Source organism: Manis javanica, chromosome 4 (assembly GCF_040802235.1).
Source record: "Manis javanica isolate MJ-LG chromosome 4, MJ_LKY, whole genome shotgun sequence".
Taxonomy (NCBI): Eukaryota; Metazoa; Chordata; class Mammalia; order Pholidota; family Manidae; genus Manis; species Manis javanica.
Window position 1 is genome coordinate 3,670,064 of NC_133159.1, and position 17,912 is coordinate 3,687,975.

Consider the following 17,912-nt stretch of genomic DNA (forward strand, 5'->3'; position numbering starts at 1 on the left):
GACTGGCAGTTACACGAAGAAGGGGTTGGAGTGGGTCGGTAAGATAGGTGAAGGGGGTAAAGAAACACCAAAAATATCACAATATGATACCACTTCACACCCGCCAGAATGGCTAAAATAAAAAAGACTAACAATACACAATGTTGGTAAAGATGAGGATCAGCAGGACCCCCCCATACATCCTTGATGGGGGCGCGGGGTGGTGCAGCGGCTTAGGAAAACGGTCTGTCACTTTCTCATTGAAATAAAAACCTAAACATTCCACTCCTGGATTTATTTACATGAGAAATACAAGCATATGTCCACAGAAAAAGACTGTGTGAGACTGTTCACAGCAGTTTATTCATAATAGCAAAAACTAGAAACAGCCCCAGGGTCCATCACCAGAAAGAGAGCTAAACAGACTTAAGGATATTTATGCAATGGATTACTAGTCAAAAATAAAAAATATGGCCTCATGATGCACACTGTGTGGTGGATCTCCATCCATGGAGTCAAGTGAAAGGAGCCTTACACAAAAGAACAGATACTGCGTCATTCCATTTATATGTTCTACAAGAGGCAGATCTATATAGCAAATTAAAATCAGCACAATATTGAAAGAGAAGAGCAAAGTCAGAGCTCTGACTATGTACCTAGGTTTTCACTTACGTTATCTTACATCAAGACTTACAATAAAGCCACAGAAATCAAGACAGTGCGGTGCTGGCAAATGAATGGGCAAACAGACCAATGGAACAGAGTAGAGCCCAGGCATGAAGCCCATAAACACAGTCAACTGATCTGCGGCAAAGAGCAAAGACAACACTACGGACCTAAGATAATTTTTTCAGCAAACGGTGCTGAAAAACATCCATCCACATACAAAAAAAAGCTTCTAGACACGGGCTTTTCACCCTTTACAAAAACCAACTCAAAAAAAAAAAAAAAAACCCGGCTCAAAGTGGATGTGGACCTAAATGTAAACTGGGGGAATGACAGCCAGTGTGGACAACCAGAGCCTTGCCCCCTCCCTTGGCCCTGGGCAGCCTGCGCAGAGCCCCCACACCTACCTAGGCGCCCCAGGCACCCACCCAGAGGCGTCTGCACGTGGCTGGGCCCCGAGACCCACCTCGGGCTGGCGTCAACATGCACCTGTGACCACGGCCCTCCCCTGCTACTCATTTACCTGGAATTGAGGACTTGGAGGCGTGCGAGTGAACAGGTTAATATTAGGACAGCGCCTCAGAATTTTGAAATGAGAGCCGCTCAGGAAGCCCAGCTCTGATTATTCACTATTATTAATAGTAAAGTCATAGGAAGCGGAGCTGAGGTCCCCAGCACTTTGCAGATTGATGGATCGCCACGTCCCTTTGCTATTTGCTAATGCCGTTACTTTCACAGCTTCATCATCTTCCTATAACCATTTTTCAATAATCAGAGAAGCACAATTAAATAGAATGCAAGTCCTTGCTATCGAGCACAGCACCCTGCTTACCCTGCTTCTCCCCAAAGATTTGGACTTAGGGGAGCGAGTTCCACGCTGCCTTGTCAAGGCTTGGGATGCAACTCTCGGTGATACCCGCACCCTCCCAACATCTCTCCCCCCAGCACACATGTCAACCACATTGGAGAAAACTCCTGGGCCCTGAAATCTACACCCAGTTAGTGCCACAAATCCCATGCCTCTCAGTGGAATCCCCCCGTCAGTTATGCCGGCAGAGTCTGAAATGACAGAAGCCGCAGGAGTCACGACCCGCGTTACATCACGAATTTCAGAGTAACAGGAAAATCCTGCAGACGTGAACACATGCCCGCAGCTTTCGAGCACCCTGTGGTGTCATGCGCGTCTGACACGACCGAGTACTGATGCAGCCCGCTGACGTGTTGTCGGGAGGGCCCTCCAGGAATAGAAAGATTTTAAATTCAGGATAACCCCCTTCGGGATTAGCTGACTTTTGTACAGACCTTCAGTAGGGGAGAAAAAGAGAAAACAGCCAAGGCTTCACACACATCTGTGGCTGCCACAAGGGATGTTTTAAAGACAGTGCCATACAAGGACTGCAGAAATAAATTAAGGAGGCTTATGGGCTGTGCTTATGAGAGAGTAGCACCATCTGCTTGAAGGAACATTTATTTTCCCGAAAAAAAAAATATGTTCTAAAACTGAATAATGTCCACGTAGTCTAAATATTTGCTTTCCACAAGCATCCTGGGAATGATACGCAGAAGTCCCGAGAACTCAGAAAGCGTTACAAAACATTGAAATGGAAAGAAACAAAGTTATTTTACTCTGCAGTGTGTTCAATTGCTATGTAAATGTGGGAGCATTATTATTTATTGCTTTTTCAGCTCTGACAGATGGAAATATTGCAGAATCAAAAGACATCTGTTGAGCACAGCTCGAGTATCTGCAAAACTGCGATCAGGATTGAATCGTGTTATTTCTGGACCCGTGCGTGCAGGTGTGAAGTCACAGTGAGAGACAAATAGCACTGAGCTCTTCGCAGCCACTCACTTGGCGGGAGTTAAACCCTCGGAGGGCGTTTAGGAACTCGATGCGCTAACTTTAGCTAATGCCTGGATTCCATTCCCCACAGTCTGACGCAGGAGGTCAGACTCTGCCTGCTGACCAAGCCATCCCATGGGTGCCTCTCCAGCAGGAGCTGGGAGTGAACAGACCTGGGCACAAATCCTGCTCTGCCACCTGTTGACTGTGGGGCTTTGACAAGTGCTATAACTTGGCTCAATTTCAGTTTCTTCATCTGTAAAATGGGAATCCTAACCCTCCCCATGCCCAGTGCTTGTAATGATGACTGAATTATCTGGTGCATGTCAAGTGCTTGATGTGTGGGTACCCGGACCCCCTGCCCTTGCTCGGCTTCCCTGGCTGAACTTACAGCTCTAGTGGAGTCTTGGGAAGCTTCAATAAAAGTACATCTGAAGCATCTTTGCTAGCATGCTTTGAAATTCATTCACACGTGGTACAAGGCATGTGGTGGAGAGACAGGATTCATTAACTTGTGGCTATGAATTTTGAGTTTTTCCTGCAGGGTCTCTGGACCTATAACCCGGTGGCCTTATTTTATCCTTTCATATTTCAAATCTGCCAGAAGCACTTGCACCATGCCACAAACACCAGACCTTAAATATTCCAGAAAATGCCTTCCCACCTTTCCAAGCTCACTCAGAAGACCTGACATGACAGTGGGCAAACTTAAATGAGCATCAAAAGAACATTACGCCACACCTATCCACTCGAAGCCATTCTCGCGGTCCTTTTCCCTGGAGGCTGTGAGGAAGCTTTCTGCTTGCCAAGAATTCACTAAAGGATTATTTTTAATAAATCAGATTTCTCTCTAATACATGTCTATCACACTGTTAGAGAGTATCCCTCCAAGCTCGGGTCACTCGCCGCAGCATAACATGCCAAGAGGTTGAGAGACAAGGTGTTGGGGCAAGGAAAGTGACTTCATTTAGGAAGCCAGCAGACCGAGGAGATGGCAGATTCGTGCCCTAGAGAACCATCCTGACTCGGGGTTGTTTGCAAGCTTCTTTTATGTTAGGGAATGGGGAACAGGAGGCGGGGCAGGTTAGGGGGTGTCTGAGGCTGCAACCATCGGGGCCCCAGGGAGGTGCGAGGAGAGCTGAGAAAGTCCACGTCCCTGGTTCGCTGACTCTCGCCAACCAGGTCTGATTATGATGTTCCTAAAGCTCGTTGACAAGGCGTCATCACTTCCATACACGTCTCCCGGCCTCCCGGAGGGGCCAGCTCGGGGTCAGGAGTATGTGCCCAACTCGCAGACTGCAGGCCAAGCTCCTTTGGACGATCAACAAGCCCGTGTGCAGGGCTGCTGGGCTGAGCAGAAGCCCTGTTCCTAGGTTTCCTTTTGGCCCAAAGTTTACATAAGGTGACAAATACACAGGCGGGAGGGGTTCAGAGAGCTGACTTTTTCACTCAGTTACAAAACCTTAACACTTAGATAGTATTTATTTAGGAAATGCTTTTTATGTGCCCAGCTTGGTGTTTTTGTTGTTCAGATTATTGTTGTAATTGTTAAAGACACTTCATCAATGATCCCTCTAACTATAGCGGGGACACTGGCCATTGGTCTTGTGGGTTCTTAAGGTCCTGACTCCAGGGAATGACGTATTTATTCTCATGGTTTCTTAGTGGAAAATGGGAAAAGAATTCTCACCTAAGTGTGAGATGCTTGGTATATTCAAATGGTTCAACTTCTCGAGAAAGAGCAGCTTTCATTAGAAAAGCACAGTCCTGCCTGAGGCTGCCCCTGCTTTTGCCCGTTGGTCCAAGAGCTCTCACTGTGGGCATCTGAGCCCAGCCCTGGCAAGAAGCATCCCCGGGATGTCAGGGGCGTCCCGCCTGGCAGTGTGACACTGGCCAGAGAACCCGGGGACGGGTGGGACAGACACCGCATGGAGATGTGCCCCCCCCCCTCCACAGCTTGGGAAGCCAGAGGCAGAACCGGGGGAGAGCACATCCCCAGATGGCGGTGGAGCCGCACACTGAGCAGCAGTTACTGGATGGAGGGTTCTGGGTGTCTCTGGAGCTGGCAACAGGGCCAAAGAACCTTTCTGCTGTTGCAGAAAGGCCGGGGGACCTGGACTGCCCCAACACAGAAAGGTGAGATGGACAGTGGCCGTGGCCAGGAAGGGTTGAAGGCGCAGTGACCTGTCAGTACAGAGGGGGTGGGCCTCCATTCTTCCCTACAGGACAAAAGAATCTGTTGAGATGACAAGAAACATCGGGATGGAATCAAGGAGGGAGATAGACTGGAAACAAATGGACAAAAATAACAAAGGGGTCACTGTGAACACGCAGGGCACATGGCTGGGGCGGATTCAGATGGGCAGGCAGTGTCTGGACAGAGGCAGGTGAGGCTGTCCAGCTGCAAGGGAAGGGCAGGATGGGACACGGCAGACAGGAGGGCTCCCACTCAGGGACACAAAGCCCAGTCAGACAAGGGCCAACGGAGCGAAGGGAGTGTAAGGGCACAGGACGGGTGGCAGTGCCAGCCAGGCACTCTGAGCTTCGGTTCCATTTCCTCCAGCGAGGCAAGGAGCACTGCCCATTCTGGCACTTGAAACCAGCCTTTGGAGAGTCCGCATGTATCGAGGACCTCATAAGGTCCAGGCATGGAGCTCAGACTGGCCCGCACACTATCACTGCCCAGTTAACATGATCTCAGCCAGCTCCACGGAGTCACACATGGTGCCTTAGGTGGCAGGAATTACAGAGCGGGCTGTGAACACTGTTTCAGTGTCAGGATGGACAGGCAACCCTGTGTCCATATGAGTGGTTATAGAAATGCTTGTCCTTGCTCCAAATGGTGGAAAACCCGAACACACACAGACCTTGTATATCCAGAAGCAATGTTACTACTATGTTATTTAGGGTCACCTGGAGGAAAGGTGGGATGATGGCACATATTTTAACACTGTCTTGGTTACAGGCTCTATTTGTTCCTCTCCTGAAAAGTTTGTGGATTCCACCTCCTTGAGGACAGGCCGTGGACCAGGCTCCAGGACGTGGAGGATAACCTGAGACAGTGCCGGCTTTCGATCTGGGCCCAGAAGCTGGCTCGTGGCTTTGCAGGCCCCTCGACAGACCAGACATAGGTTGGAGGGGCCAGGAACCACCAAGACCACGGGGCTCCTCCTCTGGAAGGGATGCAAGGGAATGGAGGCAGGAAAGCGCCCCTCAACTCCAGGATCCTCAGAGAAACCAGTGAAGGTGCTGACAACTCAGAGACGCCACCTTGGCACAAACCAAGCTGGCGGTGAGGAGTGACTGCGGGATGCACGCCCGAGCTCTGACTGCAAACAGTTGCAAACCAGGCTGAGAACTTCTCTAATGCCCCCCAGGCAAAGTGGGAGGCAGGGAGACAGTGAGCTGTGCAGGACACCCCAGGGTGGAGGCTAGGTGACCCAGCAGAGAAAGTGGGGATCCGGTGCGCCCAGGACGCAGCCGACGAGGGCTGTGCCGTGAGCTGGCCGTGGGCACACAGCTGGCAAATGCTGAGCCCCAGTCCTGGCCTTCGGCTCTCATGCCCAATCCTACGTCTTTGTTATCCCTCCTGTCTCCTGGGTAGGGGTCCCAGAAGGAGCAAGGAGGGGGTAAAACAATGCAGGAAAGTGGGTAGAGGTCTGGGGGGTGGGGGGTGGGGGAAGACGGGGCAGAGGGCCAATTGGTGAGCCGGGCTGGCCCATGAGCCTGTTCGGGGGTCTTCGCCGCCCATCCTCAGGGTCCCTCTGCACTGCGCGGACCCTGCGGCACTCCCGGGGGGCGTCTGAGCACAGGATCCGGGCTCTCTTGCGCAGACGTTTTGGCTGCTCGGCGGTGCAGCGGGGTCAGGGCCTATCCCTCCTCCGTCACAGAACCCGCGGTTTGTGTGCCCAAGAGCGGCAGCGCTGCGCCAGAACCGGCCGCAGAGCCTCCCAGCATCTGCAGCCACCGCTCCCTGCGCTGTACTCTCTGTCTGCCCGGCTCTGGGTTAAATGGAACAGGCGGGGTTTGGTAGCTGCGAGGTGTTCTTTATCCTCTCTCAGCCCTTGGCAGACCACGGAGCACCCTCTCCCATCCGCACTGCGCCCAGATCAGCGACACGGACCCACGGGAACAAGACGAGTGTCTGGACGCAAGGGAAAGAGGCTGGACCATGGGCTCCTCCCAGCCATGTGGCCCCTGCAAAGCAAGTGGGTATTTATCACACTTTCAGAGATGCCTCTGGGCTGGGGATCCAGATGTCTTCGGAAGCAAAAATTCTGCTGCTATACAACCACTGTTTGTTTATTTGTATGGAAGGCCATTCTGACCCAAGGTGGAACTACCACTAGTCCTTGAACTTGAGAACTGGACTTTTCTCTATAGAACAGCCACAGTCATGTGCCATCTCCTGGATGACCAAGAAGAGACCCCGGTGGCAGAGCAGGGCTGAATAAGGGAGGAGAGATGGACAGGAGGAAGTCTTGGGAAAGCTTCTTTTCCCCAGAGCTCAGGTTTGCAGGACATTCCTGTTCTCTTCAGAGAACAGAATGAGCAGACAGAAAGGAAGTGTCCCTGCCGGTGGGGATTTGACATGCGGTCCCCAGAGGCTGTCCACACAGATACCAACCCTTCCCTCCCAGCTCTGCCACCTCCCAGCTGCATTATCTTTAGCAAATTGTTTATCTTCTCTGAACATCAATTTCTTCATCTGTGAAATGGCTAAAAAGCCATCGAACTCATGGACCTCTTGTGACTATTAAACGAAGTAACTGGAACCAAGTGCTCAGCAAGGGGCCAGCACGCACTGAGCGCTGTCAGCTGGAAGACAAGGAGTGATGCCTCGGAGTCTGTGCTGCTGTGTTGTTCTTAAAACGGATAATCGTGTTGTACTTGCATTAATGTGCTGTATTTTCTTGAAAGCACTGTCCTATTGTTTGTTTTCCTTTTCTGCTATTGTTTTATTTTGTTTGAGGTGTGTTTCCGGAAATCAACTTCTAGCATATTTTCTTCCTTTCCTTTAATCCAAATTTTAACTCCTTCACAATTACTGAAATTCCCCCTTCTTTCATTCCTACCATCTTGGTGTTTTCTAAGTCAGTTCTTTCTCCCTCTTGAAATTTGCTGTATTCACTTCAAATCTTTCATTAAATATTTTTATTCCAGAGGTTTGGAATAGCTACACCCTACTTCTGGTAAAAGAGTAATTACCTTTAAATATTTTATGCCAAACATATTTATACAGGCTTTTTCTCCCCCTTGTAAATTTCCAAAATTAGTCAGATTCTATAAACTCTTTACCATAAAGAGAAGACTTTTAGCATAATTCTATATGCCTCTCCTGGTAACCCAGCTATTACTTAAACTTTCTCAAACTGTAGTTGCGGACTGTTTTGATGTTTTTCGTATTATTACTTATTATTGCATGAAAGTTTCATTCAAAAAAAAGACAACAAGGTTGAAGGTTTTGAGTAATATTGCCTTTAAGTTCTCTTTTCACCTTTCCCTTTTCTTACACGGTGCGCCTCCTCCTCCTGGGGGCCACCACCTTTCGCTCTGCTCGTGAACAAGCTGGAGGAGTTTCTTTAGGAAACAATTTTTAAGTAATACAGTTTGTAAAAATCTGCATGTTTGGAGGGTTATGTTTCTCTTTTGTGACTGTTGACTTAATACACAATTTGACTTTCCAACCCTTTTCCCTTAGAACTTTGGAGAGACCACCCCCATTGGTTTTTAGAATTTTATGTTGAAAAATGACAAAACGGATGCCAGTCTAATTCATGCTATCTTAAAAATAGCCTGCCTCCCTTCTATACAATGTTAGGATAGGCTATTTTTTTTTAACTAAATTTCAGAAATTTTAGCTGTTCTTTTAGGGCTATGCACCTTAACATTGTTTTCACTTAGCATCCAATGGTTCGTTTAGCTTAAATCTTCCTTAATGTTAGGCTAACTTATTCTCTTGTTTTTTTGGCTTTTTCCTACTCTTCTGTTTCTCTTATCACTTTCTGGATTGCCCATTATTATTAGGCAACGATTTTATGGCTTGGATGTATCTTCAAGTCCCTCAATTTCCCCTCATTTCCTCATTCCCACAGAGGGAGTAAGAGGAAGAGATCGCCTTATTCTACCTTCCAAATCAGCAACTCAGTTTTGAGCCACTTTCATTCTGCTCTCCAACTACCTATGGAATATTCCTTCTATAAATCTTGTTTAGAAACCTTTGGTATTTTCCACTCTTATTTCATTATAGCCTCTTGTTTGGGGGTACAGTATGCCCTGTACACAGCAGGAAAGCTCAGTGTCAAAAGGCATCGATTGTTTCTCTATTGACTTATAGATGCCATGCATTTTCAATCCAAATTTGAATAAGGATTCTGTGGAATCTGACAGATTGATTCTACAATGTATGTAAAAGTACAAAAGACTAAGAATAACAGTAAAAATTAAGACAACACTGGAGACCATGTACCACCAGCTATGAACACTTGCCATTAAGCCGCCCTGAGTGAGCCAGGGTGACATTGTCAAGGAAGTTGATACATTGGCCAGATATAAAGTATAGTGAGCACAGAACTAGGCCCACACATTTAGAGAAGAGAGATGACAGCACAGAGAAATGCATAAGGAGGAACTTTTCAATAAATAGTACTGGTACAATCGGTTATCCACATTTTTAAAAAGTACAATCGGTTATCCACCTTATACTATACAAAAAATTAATTTCAAATTTAAAACTCAAAACTGAAAAGTAAACCTCAAGAATGTCTATAAGAAAATATAGAATATCTTTCCAACCTTGATATTGGAGCTTTTAAACAGAATGGGGAAAAAAAAATATTTTAAAAAGATTGATAATTTTAGCTACATTGCAATTAAAAGCTTATTTATCAAAACACACTATAAAGGAGTCTCAAGACTGAGAGAAGTTCAAAGCACATAACTGAAAACAAAAAGGTTTTTAGTATCTACAATCAACAAAGAAGTCCTTTAAGTCAGTAAGAAAAAAAAAGAAACAGTAAAATGTCCATAGTTGTGAACTGTCATTTCACAGAAATAGAAAAGCATATGTCCAATAACCAAGGGAGATAATCAGCCTCATTAGAAACCAGACAAATGCAAATCATGATGCAATGATAGACTATTTAGCCCCACGGAATTGGCAGCAGCTAACAAGCTTATGAAACAGCAGTAGCGTAAATTTGTGCAGCCACTTTGGAAACAATGTTGCATTATCTTGTAAAGTCAAACATACACATATGGGAGAACTTAGCAATATATTCCTAGGAGCCTTAAGGAATCTAACACAGGTGCGCCGGCACCCAGCACAGTTCAGAATAGCAAAAAACTGGGAACAGAACCATGGATTTAAAAAAATCACAATATAATCACACCATAGAATATTATGTACTGTTAAATATGAATGAACAACAACTATACAACAACATGGGTGACTCTGAAAGTGGAATTCTAAGAAAACAAGTCTCTATGATGCCCCATGTAAAAGAATGAATTACAGCTACACACAACATGATGAATCTTAAAAACATAATGTTGCATGAAAATTCAAGTCCCAGAAGACCACATACAATAGTTACCATTCCTATAATAATCAGAAACACGCAAAACTAAGCACAGCGCTGGTTGGTGTGCATGTAGAGAATTACCCTGCTTTTCTTCCAGTCACAAAAGAGAGTCAGAGAAACAGTCAAGCAAACCTCGTTACCAAACATCCGGAGTCCTTTGTAAGCGTCTGGAGAGCCACAGTGGGTGGGTTTTCCCATGTTGTTATTTGGTAATGATAAATAATGTGGAAAGCACAAGAGCTGAAAAGAAGAAAATAAAATTGCCCGAAATCCTATATATTTTTAGAACCTCCCTGGCTAGATGCTGCTTTCTGTTGTGGAGACTGGTTAACACCAGTCCAACCCCAGTGTTTTCCCCCTGTGTAGGCGCAGGGCTAAGGCACGGATGTCCACAGGGGGCCTGCATTGTAGATGGTGTTTGTAGCCTGAGCCACAAGGACGCCTGGCACAGGAGAGACGGGAGCCCCGCCTATGATCTCACGCTCCCAAAGTCATCTTAGAACCATTCACTAGCACCCAAGTGACAGATGTTGTCCAGTTGGTGTCCATGCCAGAACCAGCACGTGCAGAGAGTCACTTGTGTGAAATGTGACATTGTCTTAAGCACGACCTTTAAAAACTGGGATTTTTGAGGACAGAATTTCCACTTAAGATAAAATTTAACAAGCTCTCTAGAGAAATTAGCTGAGGTCAGAGATCTAAACTTGCCAGATAAACATACTGTCAGAGACTAAAATGGACAAGTTTCTTCCCCTACCCCTTTCTGAACATTAAAGAAATGAATAATCCTATTTTTCCTCTAGCTTCAGATAGAGCAAGTGTTCATAAATATTCATTTTTTCCAACTGGAAGCATTAGGCCTTGTTACTTCGAGTGGAACTAACTGAAAATTAATGATGGTTTTCAGAAAAAGCAAGATTATATACACAGAAGCAATTAAACACAAACCTATTAATTATTTAACAACTTGTTAATGAGTAGAATTTCAGCACTGGAGTTTTAGCTGCTCTAGATTGCCCCTGCCAGGTCACTTACATAGCATCCTTTCAAAGTTTGGCTTTGAGATGTGAAAGAATTGGGGGATTTTCACACAGATTTGCACCTTGCAAAAATGAATCTGGGAAGCCAATTACAGAGAGATAGCAAAGAAGTGAGTTGGAAAGAGAGTAAAGAGATCATCTCAAGATTTTGATCCAAAACCCTGACATGCGGTGAAGTTTCATTTCATATTCGGAGAATTTGTTGTGGGAAAATAAATGTTAGTGTTCTTTCTATTTTGTGCACATGTATACATATCTATTAAAGATTTTGACATGAACATGACCCATTTTAAGCTAATTGTGTGCTGTTTGTGCATCATTTTAAGTCAACGCAATATACAAAACACCAAACTGCAAAACCACTGAAACTGAATCTTCACGTGCATTACAGAACCTCAAGACTTAAGTCCAAAGTACATGCCCATTGAGTATTTCATTTTGTCAAGTTGCACCACCTGTAGGTGACGGTGTGACACTGCTGTCCAGCATTATTAGACATTATGAATACAGACACCAAAAGGCTTAGCCTTCTGCCGTCATGGAAGGAAACATATCAAGTTGCCAAAGCACGTTTACGTAGGGCTGATGTTTCTCCCTTCTCCGCCCTTGCTGTGTTCTCTGTGGACCTCTAGGGGCCCCACCACAGCTCTGGAGCCTCTTCTTTTTCCAAGCTACACTTTCCTGGGTGACCTCACCTACTCCTGTGACTTTAATACCATCTCTCTGCTGGTAACTCACCACTACAGATCATACCTGGACCTCTGTGCTGAACTCCACGCATGGAGAGACCCAACAGCCCCCTCAACGCCTCCAGGTGTCAAATTGGCACCCCAGAGCCTATTCTTCTGATATTTCAGTAAATAGAGATACCAGTCTTCTCATTTTTCTCAGCCCCAAACCTTAGTCACCCTCACCACCTCTCCTTTTCCTTCCTACCCCAGATCCAGTCCACAGGAATGGACTATAGGCTGCACAATATGAAGGCTCTCCTACTTCTCGCCAAGCACACAGCTGTCCTCTCCCTTGTGCCACCATCATCCCATGCCAGCATCAACTGCCTACCTGGTCCTCGTGTTTCCACCCTTCTTCACAGAGAAGCCCGGGTGATCCCTTTAAAATTTTAAATAATATCATGGGGCTTCACATAGTAGCTATTTCTCCTTTTTTGTCTATGCATTTCCTATGTATTTCATCTATGTGTTCACGCATTCCTGTACCCAAGCTTTCATTCCTTATCTCTTTCCTCCTACAGAAATAGCGGCAGGGACTGTCGTTTTGTTTGCCAGTGTTCTTTACACTAAAACAATGCCTCACACAGAGTAGGCACTAAATAAATGTTTAGCAGATAATAGAATGAATAAAAGATTGGCTGCATCAATACAATTATGAAGGAATGAATTACAATTATTAGCAAATGATTAATAAAAGAATAATAAAAGAATGAATAAAAATGATTGCCTTATGAAATAGATGGAAAAATGGTCTAACACCACAGAGAAAATTTACAGCATAAAATAGAGGGTTTCCAAATAGAATTGAAGTGTGAAAAAAAAAACACAAATGACTTAATCAGAGATGGAAATTGCTGCATGCTGACGCTTCCTCCCCCAGCACCTTGGCAGACTTAGACACGTGATCCCGGCAGGCTTCCTGCTGTGCCACACCGAGGCCTCAGCACTCGTCTAAGTACAGGGTTCTACAACCTTGATATTCAAAGTGTGGTTCACAGACTTTGGCCAACAGTGTGGTCAGCACATAGGGGCTGTTGGAAATGCAAAAACCCAACTCCACTCAGACCTACTTGCATTTTGGCAAGGTCCTCCAGTCATGTGTCTGCAGGTAAAGTTTGGGAAGCCCTGGTGCGCACAGCCACTGGGAGAGCTCAGCACAGCCAGAACACAAGCTCATACCTATTTGCCACCTCTGGGCCGTGAGTGCTGCAACTTCTCTCCCATCTAAATGGCATGCATCCAGTTTCTTCACATGTCCTGTTTCTTCAGAGCATGTATCCAGTTCCTGCATTGCTCAATGTAACATGTTGCATACAGAATGCCTGGAAGTTGATGGCACCACTGACCATCTCCATCCCTTTCACTGGAGTCTCACATCAACATGTTACCTGCATCCCAGAGCCTTCTGCACCTGCTCCACTACCAGTTCCTGCCCTGAAGAAATAAACAGGGCCCTCTCCACCCCAGCCATCTCCCAGAGGGGCAAGCTGGTGACCCCAGGGCAAGGCTGGACCCCAGCTATGAGGGGCACCAAGAGCACATTGGGTGAGCTTCTCAGGTCTTCTCAGTCCTCCTCACCATCTTTCTACTCTCTTAGCTGGACAATGCAAATTCAGAGGTACTCCCCAACTAATACAGTGTCTGGGCAGAGGGACTAAGACATTTACAGACAAGCCTTGTGGAGCAGAAGAGAAGAGAGGGGGTGGGTGAGCCCAGAATGCAACCCAAAAGGGTCTCTCCTCCAAGCCACACCCCACCACCACCTCCGGAAAAATACAAAGCCCTCCCTGGAGGAGCCCAAGCTACGGCCAAGGAATTTACCCCATCTGGCAGATACACCTATCAGCCAAAGCAGCTGAGAGTTCTGAGGAAAAGTGAGAAGATATTTGAGAGGCAAACATGCCATTTTATGAAAGACAGCCTGTGCCAGACACAACAGAATTAATGGATCAGACAGAACAAGAATATAAAATAAACTTTTTAAAAGAGTCCTCAGAGTACTAACCGAGGATGTGAAGATCGTGAAGCAGGTTCAAGCATTTCTGAAAAAGAATCAAGAAAGGGAGTCTGAAACAGCAGTATTTTGAACGGGAATCTCAGCCGGTGGAATGCCAGCATGCCCGTGAGACGGAGCGGAGGTGGGAGGTCAGGTTAGCGCTCCCCTGGAAGACAGGAGGATGGGGGGCTGCTGGGAGACAGTGGGCGTGCCAACGTGGGGTCGTGACATCCACGTACCAGGAGCCCCACCAGGAGAGAGACAGGTGAAAAGAAAGGAAATGTTTTGAGAAGAAAAGGCTGAGAATTTCACAGACTTAGGAGGAGATGTTCTCAGCCGGAAAAGGCTTATAGGGGGCCCAGCTGGATAGGTTAAAAATATAGAACAAAATAAAAAAATAAACTACCTAGACAGATTAGAGAGAAACTTAAGATCCTCAAAGGAAAGAGAAGAGTCTAAAAAACTTTAAAGGGATAACACCAATAACCTGCATAGATAAAAGAGTAAGACTGAAAATAGTGTGTATGTGCCTCCAGTCGGCTAGAGCCACAGGGTGTCCAAGGGCGGGAGGGAAAGGAGAGCAGCCCCGGAACTGTCTGTGCAGGTAAGCCGCCTTAAAGCGAAGTGGGGTACAAAGCATCAGAACCTTCACCACACAGAGACCCGCATCGATGGGTACCACCAATCAAAGCCATAAACTGCGGATTTTAATGCAGAATCATCACCAGTGCCAAGAACAGAGAGTTTTGGATTTTAACACCTGCGTGTAGGCCTGAAGCAGACCATGGTTCCTCAGAGATCAAAGTTTGAAGCTGGAGTATTACAGAAAGCTGAGCCTTCTGAGAACTAGAGAACTACAGTCTCAGTCAAAAGCATAGGCCAGGGGGGGAAACCTGCCTGTTGGCAAGTGGGAGGTGCTACAGACTGACTGTGTGTGACCCCTCCCCAAATTCCTATATGAAAACCTAATCCCCAGTGGGACCTTTGGAAGGTGATTAGGTCATGAGGGTGGAGCCCTCGAAATGGGATTAGCGCCCTCATAAGAAGCAAAGACCTTATAAGACCCCAGAGAGCTTCCTCACCCTTTTCCTCATGTAAAGACACAGTGAAAAGCTGCCTGTGAACCAGGAAATGGACACTCACCAGACCCCAAATCTGCCAACACCCTGATCTTGGACTTCCAGCCTCCAGAACTCTGGGAAATAAATGTTTGTTGTTTAATACCATGGTATTCTGTTATAGCAGCCCAAATGGAACAAGGCAGGAGGCAAGAAGGAAAACCATTTTCTCAGCCTTAGCTAAGAATTTGTGACCACTGCTGGCCCCTGGGGTGGGTTTCTGGTTTGAATTTTTACTGGCTATGAAGGAAAGATGTATCATAGCAGAGTGGTTGAGACTATCATAGGGCTACTTGGTTTCAAATTCCAATTCTGCCATAAATAATCTGTGCGGTTTTGATCAAGTTGAATGATCTCCTTTTATCTCCATTTCCTCATCTTTGCAAGGAGGACACAAATAGTGCAGCACTGGCCATGTAGGAAATACTATATAATTTTGGGGGGGTGCAGGGGAAACACTGTACATGCCCAGGGTTTTAGTGCTTCCAGGTGAAGGCAGAAATAAACACAAATCCTCTCTGAAATCATCTCAACCCAGGCTCCTAAGGGTTCCCACAGGTTAAGACCAATTAAACATGAGCTCATAATTGGAAATTACAAAATACATACCATTACAAGTCACCATGTTACTGACCAGAATGCTGTTTTTTCCCAGGATTTTGTTGTAGAGGCAAGGAAGAATGAAGCCGGCAGATGAAGGTATGGAGCAACTAGCAAAGCTTTTAATGAATGAATGAGGGAGCAAAATCTCCTGCTATGCAGGAGGGGTTCCAAGAGAGGAAGCCCTCAGGGCCTTGGTGTAGAGGGTTTGACCCCTGAGAGGAGAAAGTCCCACCCCATAATGACATGGGAACTCACTCCTGATTGGCTGAAAGTACAATGCTTCATTTGCCTAACCAATCAGAGCAGCTGAAGTCTATCTAAGTGTATTGGCTGAACTTCATTTGCCCAGGGCACAATGACTCAGAGCAGCTGAGGTCTAACTAAGTGGCTGAGATGGATTGGGTTTTTTTTTTTGAGATTTACAAGAGTCCTATCTCACTATCACCTGCCTCAACCATGCATCAGAGTCAACAGAAACAACATTTAGCACAATTAGACCCACAATGTCTTCACATATTAGAATTAACCTATATACAACAGAAATGTGTTGAAAATGAAATAAAGGTTTTGAAGACATGAATAAATAATCAAAATGTTTAAATTTGAAACAGGACCAAATATATGGAAATTAAAATTAAAATACCTGAGGTAAAAAAAATACAATCTGGCTTTAAAATGCAATAGTCATAGCTCATCAGAGTTAGTGAACTGGAAAATAGATATGAAATAACTATCCAGACTGCAGTACAGAGTGAAAGAGACAGATGTGATTGAGAAATTCAAAGATCAAACACAGAGAATGGAAAGGTCTAAGAAACATTTAAGAGGAGTTCCTTGAACAAATTTTTTAAAGTGAAGAAAAATATTCAATTCATAGGGTGGCTGAAAACTACAGAATAAATTTAAAATTTTAATTCTCAGACTCCTAAAGCACAATGACTCCCAAGTTGTATTCAATGAAATCAACACCTAAAGATGTTGTCCTGCCAATGGGTTTCAGCCCCAGGGAAGTTCACTATGGATTCAGTGAGGCCGATCAATGACAATGGAACATTCTGGGGTGAAAGGGTTTGTTACCTGGCTTGTTCTCCCGGTGATGGGTCGAGCACTAGAATTATGTCTGCATCCAGCAGTCTGCAGGTCTGCTATCCTCCTTCATCCCTGCCTCCACCCAGAGCACTGGGCAGAGCTCTTCATATAGTGACCTGGTCAGCAATAGCTTATTGCCTACGGGTGTGAAAGCAGTAGCCTAGCAGCAGGCCAGTTACATCAAGTAGTTTAGGTTCAGGTGGGGATCCCGGCCGTAGGAACCTTCACTTTATCCACAGAGGCACTGAAACCAAAGAACATGAAAATTTTAAAATCAACCAGTGAGAAGATTATAAAACAAAAAAGTCAGTTGTAGGCTTTATCACAAAAGACCAAAGTGGAAGCCAGATAACAGTGGGATAATACCCTCAGATTACTCCCACCCTGATACTGTCATTCAAAACCTCAGGGTGCTTCGGTGTGTGTGTGAAATGAAGATATTTTCTGACAAATGATGGGAGATATTATTGCATGCTTTTATATTTGTGGAAATGATCTAGAAGAGGGGGAAATGTGGCAATTGTTGGATAATATCCTGGACAGGGGCCAGGAGCTGGCCCAAAATGAAGGCAACCAGCTCATCTCAACAGGAGGGAAGGTAGAGTGTCTGGGCACAAATGCAGGTAACCCAGGGGGGAGCAGATAGGCTTTGTTAGTTTTCCCATGAACTGGGATGAGGTCATCGTCAGGGAGGAGGACTTCGGAGGAGGCTGGGAGGTTTGAGGAGCGAGGAGAAGTGTGAGACAGGTGGTGGGTAGATGGAGGAGGGATTATCCTGGGATGTCCCGTCCCACTGAGGACCTGTTAGGATGCAGGTGCAGTGGGGAGTGGCTCGATGCAGGGCTTAGCCAGGTGAGGGCTCTGCAGGGTGCACAATAGAGTGCGTGACTTCAGACGCACGTATATCTGAGGGCAGACATAAAAACCCTCAGAGTCTGTGCCTACAGGGGTGGACGTGGGGCTAAGAGTGAATGAGAAGAGGAAAATACCAAAATAAAATACCATATGATAAACAGAGAGGTGCCTTGCCAGGGACAATATTAGCAGTGTGCCGTGAACTGAAGCCCAACCGTGAACACCTGGGGTCCAAAATCAGGATAAAGGGGAAAAACCAGCGCCCCTGTATTTGTCTTTTGAATAAATTGGGAAAGATAAAACCCTGACCATTTTTGTTCACCAGTGCCACTTTGTGCACAGAAATAACAGCAATGAAAGCCAGGTCACCAACATGGGGGTTCAGGAGAAAGGTCCAAACGTGGGTGTT

At 45.9% G+C, this 17,912-nt stretch overlaps 1 long non-coding RNA gene across 2 annotated transcripts in view; it reads right to left on the reverse strand.

The window, feature by feature from the left end:
• Positions 1–15,747, reverse strand: part of LOC140848640 (uncharacterized) — a 37,464-nt gene extending 21,717 nt beyond the window's left edge. For both annotated transcript variants that reach the window (XR_012129728.1, XR_012129729.1), the window contains exon 1: positions 15,591–15,747. This is a non-coding gene — a long non-coding RNA (uncharacterized lncRNA). The remainder of the gene's footprint in view (positions 1–15,590) is intronic.
• Between the last annotated feature and the right edge of the window lie 2,165 nt (positions 15,748–17,912).